This window comes from Coptis chinensis, chromosome 1, assembly GCF_015680905.1.
Source record: "Coptis chinensis isolate HL-2020 chromosome 1, ASM1568090v1, whole genome shotgun sequence".
In the NCBI taxonomy this organism is placed as follows: domain Eukaryota; kingdom Viridiplantae; phylum Streptophyta; class Magnoliopsida; order Ranunculales; family Ranunculaceae; genus Coptis; species Coptis chinensis.
This window is the reverse complement of record NC_141456.1, coordinates 27,240,768-27,246,027: the sequence shown is the minus strand read 5'-3', so window position 1 is coordinate 27,246,027 and position 5,260 is coordinate 27,240,768. Positions and strand designations below refer to the sequence as shown.

Sequence of the window (5,260 nt, the reverse complement as noted above, 5' to 3'; positions counted from 1 at the left end):
TTTAGTTTTTTTTTTTATATATATAAATTTCGCTACTGATGTTTCATTTTTGTGTGTTTCCAATACTTTTCTGTGCAAACAGAGCCCGACAGTAGCAAGAGATGACCCACCAAAACTTGTTGTAGAATACAGAGTGCAAATAGAGAAAAAGAAACCTCGCATCGCGATCTGCCACACGCCAAGACTACGAATGAAATGCACCTCACAGATGTCGGTCACGCGTCCAGCACACTACACGCTCCCGCGAACCATTTCCCAGCAGACGCAAATGACACGTGACCGCGCCTTACTTAACCCGTGCCGCGCCTCGCTTTCATTAGATGAAGATTCTGTTGGCTCAGAATCTTCATATGTAAGTTCACTTTAATTCCCCTAGGTCTTTTTAATTCAATTGTTAGTAGATAAAAAGTATATAGATTTACAAGTTTTTGAATTTTCAAAAACAAAAAATTCAATTAAAAATGCATTTTAAAAATTAAAAGTTTTTATTAATTAAAATGAATTAGGAATACATTAGCAAGGTTAAAAGTTAAAAATTAGTTTAGTAGCATGTTTAAGTTTTAGTTTTCATTAATTGTTGTTTATGCATGTTTAGATTAAGATAATATTATATAGTTAAGTCAAAACATAAAAAACATTAATTAGCACTACACCAGAAAAGGCGTTTACTAACAGTTATATCCGTTACTTTATTTTTACTAACGGTTATATCCGTTAGCTATGGGGCGTCACTCTCACTTAGGCCAAATTTAGTAACGGATATAACCGTTACTAATAATAATTTTAGTAACAGTTATATCTGTTACTAAAATTCTTTGTAACAAATAACCAACTGTTGGTGGCAAATTAAATTTGTCATTTCAAACGGATATATCTGTTAGTAATGGACATGTTATTTACTTAACTATTGTTTGTAACGGAAATATCCGTTACTAATGGTAGATATATTTTAAAAAAAAATCAATTTTAATTTTGGGGATACTTGCACCCCTACAAGAAAAAGTTAGTACTCCATGTGACTTTGGGTTGGCATCCACTGTACACTCTACCAAATCTTACTAAACACATAACTTTTATAAAAAAAATAAATAAAAAATCAACAAAGTAATAACAATATAAAACCACTTATATTTCCACAAATTACACCAACTCTACCATTCAAATAATTTAACAAATAATACTTCTAGTGTATTTTATTCATCCACAAAGTAAACTACTTGCAAAAGAATCCATCTCTGTGCTCTCATTATCTTGTTTGTAATTTATACTTTTTGTGTCGTCTGAAAGAGGCTCCTCTCTGCTAGGAGTAAAATACTATGAACCCACCTCATTATTCTCTTGAACATTTTCGAACTCATTTCGAGATGAAACCTGCATTTCAATCATGTACCGGTTTAAATTCTATGGAAACAAACAACTCAATTCTTTAGCAGATGAACAATAATTTAATAATGGAGGAAAAAATATCGGCAGTTTGAATAAAATACCTAGTTTGAATAAAATACCTTATTTTTTACAAGTGTAGAACAAAGTTCAGGAGAGCATTGTCTTTGTGTCCATTCAAACATCTCACTATCAAAAGCATCTGCAAGTTTGGACTAAATATCCATTTTCTCCTTCAAGAATAAAACAATAAGAAAGTAAGGCATCAAATACACTACTAAAAAAAGGGTTTATAAGCTCAGCTAAAAGGTGAGATGTTAGAGTTTTTACCTCGGACTCCCTTCATCAACTTTAGTAAGTGGAGACAAATATCCAAGATGGTCCTGATCCATAAGAGAAACATCATTTCTAACAAACTCATCCTGTGCTAACTTCTGAAAGAATGACCAATGTTTAGGATCATGGTTTTCCATGTTCATGCTCAATCCAGTTCCATCACTGTACAACAGACTTATGCTAGAGGAGTCTTCAGTCAATCTTTCCTTTGAAAATATATATAACAGGAAATCCTGAGGGAATCAGTCATTGATGTCAATAAGAATATGTCTACGCTCTATAACGGAACGCTTGGCAACCGAGGACTTAACTTGAGGTGCATATTTAGTGGAGGCCCCTACCTAAACAGAATTATTTGATTGCTCGAGGACATCATTACTATGTGTGTCACTGGAAGCTATCTCACCCCAATGAAGCTCTAGTAAGATAGATGCACTTCTAAGCAATAGAACCACACACTATGCACTTCTGTAATTTTGGTGGCCGAGTTAACACATTATCCATACCCAATAAAAATAGTGATGCTATGAACGCCTGACCAGTGACCACAACATTGTTGTCACACGGACAAATAAAATAGAGATGGAAGTCATGAATAATGGGGCCAAGTAAGAAGCACAATAATAGTTGAGAAAGGAATTATACCTGTATTACAAGGAGGCCCTTAATGCTGTTTAATAATGATGGAGTGATCTTGTCAATCTCATCGCCATGACCTAGAGTTCCACAGTAGCCTTTGCCCCATGTATAAACCTACAAACACCATTACAGAGAGCTGTAGCCGTAACTAGGACAATGCCAACATGCCAATCATGTAAGTATACAGAATGTCAACTGATACGTATAAATACTAACATATCCACTACATGCTTATCCCTAGCAAAGACGCACACAACATGAATATTCTTGCTTTTAAAGGATTTGGATTGATAGGTGCGTGTGTGTTTCCATAAATTTCTACCAGTCATACCATGAACACCCATATCCATGTTGATAAATTCAAGGTCCAAACACACATTTTGACTTTCATCAACATATTATTTATCACAAAATCAGTAGCTACACTTACTTATCTTTCAAACATGCTATACCTAGCTGATGAAATGCGTGAAAGACAAGCTATGCATCTCAATATTACACAAGTATCCACTTTCTAATGAAAGTTCAGAGCATACCTTCTTTGATGCCAAACAAATTTTTGCATCCTTCACATATACGTCCAACATAGCATCCAACACCAAACTATATGACAAAGCAGACAGGTAAGCATCTAAGCATGCCTAGTGGTAAGAGAATAAATTATATTACAACTGGACTATGTTTCATTTCAAACCAATGGTTCCAAAAACTTTCACGAACTTTATCAATTTCCATTAATTAGTTCTTGTGTGTTCCAGGATTGGTATTGAACTCCATTCCAAGAGGATTGTTTACAGCTCGAAGCCATGGATCCTTACCTTCAGCAATCTTAAGTTTCCACATCGATCACAGACTGGTATACCTGAAAATAAAACAACATTCACTTTAGTATATAATAAATTGAAACATTTTCAAGGACACACAGTCAAAGCATTAAAAGAAAAAGTATAAACGAAACAAATTTAACAGTTTAATCTAAGTGTATATGCCAAGTTCTCTCAAACTGAAAAACGGCATATGATTAAAAAATAAAAAATAAAAAAGTTTGCGATGAGAGAAACCAGTTCGCGAGGAAGAGAAATCAATTCGTGAGGAAGAGCATTATGTTCAGTAAGGGAGAGAAGGAGAGTAATCTCTTGAGCGAGTTTACCTGGTTTGTCTAGCTTCCTCAGCAGTCAGCTCCTTCTTCAAGCTTTCCTATTTGGCCTATTTGTTTTTGGAAAAGGAAGAACTTATTAGGGTTTTAGCGAGATAAGGGAAACCAAAATTATGACCTTTGTTAAAAAAAATTAAGGGGGAAGATGCGGACGCTGTGGTCGAAATTAGAATTTCAATTTTTTCAATTTTAGTTTTCTTTTCTTTTCTTTTTATTTTTCTCTTTTTTGACGGATATAAACGTAAGTAAAGAGCAATATAACTGTGACCTAATTATCTAATTGTTACTCCAAATATTTGGTAACACTTGTTTCAATATGTAACGGATATATTTGTTACTTCATTAGTAACGGAAGTAACTGTTACTAACGTAAAATTGTCTCCATTACAAATTGACCATTTTGGTGTAGTGTAGGTTAAGTACAAAATAGTCTAAGCTTTGAAAGTTTAGTCTTTTGGTTTAAGTTTACTTACCAAAAGTTAGGGATTCAACCAACTTGGACCGGTTGGATGTGTGTGGCACGAAAAAGTAGTACCACGCGCGCACATCACAACCCAACTTGGGGGTTGAAGTTCCAATCTTTGATGAACACTTTCCAATTTTGTATGTATTTTGTTTAATTAAGTTAATAGTTAATTAAGTTAAACTTAGTTAATTTTCGTGTTTACCGCTTTTATAGTTTAAGCCCACGAAGGCAAAGTTGTTTTAGGCCCACGAAGGAAATCAATTGTAATTTATTGGCTTTGCCAACATTTCGACCCGACTTGTGGGTCTTAGTTAGATTAAATTTGTAACCGTAAGGAAAAACTCAAATGTTGGGTTGACACGCAAGATAAAAAACACTTCAATTCGTCAACCCCACCACGTCGTATTCACCCCAAGGGTCGTGTACGCACACCTTGGGAGGTAATTTCTAAACCTCCTCGCTACAAAGTGTAAGAGGATATTTGTGTGTTACTAAGCATGCTTGGATGATTGTGTGATTTATATTTCAGTCTCGTCTTTACATTTAACGCTAAGGCTAAACTCGAGTCATAAAAGAACAAAAAGTGGGATTAAGACCCACTTTAGAACAGACGTTGCGTGAAATGTTTGTTACATAGACCAAATTAAAAAGATAAAATCAACCAAGCAGAGCTAATTTAGTCACGTTCATCAGGGCAAACATCTAGCACGACAAAGATAGTAGTAAACTACCAGATTCCAGTGGACCAACCACCTTCCTCATTCTCCTCCCTTAGAAATACCGTGGGTGAGATGCTTGGTGGCACAACATCTGGTGAAGTAGTGATCTTCTCTCTCGACGTGTGTAGTTCCAAAAACCTAGTTTCGTGTCCACTGTTACATTCAAGTAGGTCATAGTATCTAATCTATAGACATTGCATACAAACTTTTCAAAAACTTCAAAGCTACAAATGAATTTTGTTGTGTGAGCATCCAACACATTTGTGTGCGCATGTAAGTAGATTCTAAAATAGTCTCACAATCGTGCATGAGACTACGCTCAGGCTATACAAAGCTTAGCGTGTTTAAAACTTACCCACGTAGGAGAGCATGTCGATCTCGACATTCTCCTATTTTTCATCTTTCAACTATTAGGATGGCGGATGAAGTAGTTCAAGCTGAAGAGCCTCTCTCTAGTTTCTACACACCGTTACAAGATGGACCTCCATCTTGTATATGACTCACACAGCTCAATAGCGATTTCTGCATTCCACTTAACGTGTTCAATCTCTTACCCGTCCT

General features: G+C 35.4%; 2 long non-coding RNA genes across 2 annotated transcripts; both read right to left on the bottom strand.

Moving 5' to 3' along the window:
• Window positions 1–1,204: 1,204 nt before the first annotated feature.
• Window positions 1,205–2,475, bottom strand: LOC147523233 (uncharacterized). The gene is made up of 4 exons (XR_015196148.1): window positions 2,365–2,475; window positions 1,714–1,766; window positions 1,506–1,616; window positions 1,205–1,371 (listed from the first exon to the last, which is right to left on the bottom strand). It is a non-coding gene; the product is annotated as an uncharacterized LOC147523233 (long non-coding RNA).
• Window positions 2,476–2,846: 371 nt separating this feature from the next.
• Window positions 2,847–3,589, bottom strand: LOC147523232 (uncharacterized). The gene is made up of 3 exons (XR_015196147.1): window positions 3,509–3,589; window positions 3,177–3,220; window positions 2,847–2,961 (listed from the first exon to the last, which is right to left on the bottom strand). It is a non-coding gene; the product is annotated as an uncharacterized LOC147523232 (long non-coding RNA).
• Between the last annotated feature and the right edge of the window lie 1,671 nt (window positions 3,590–5,260).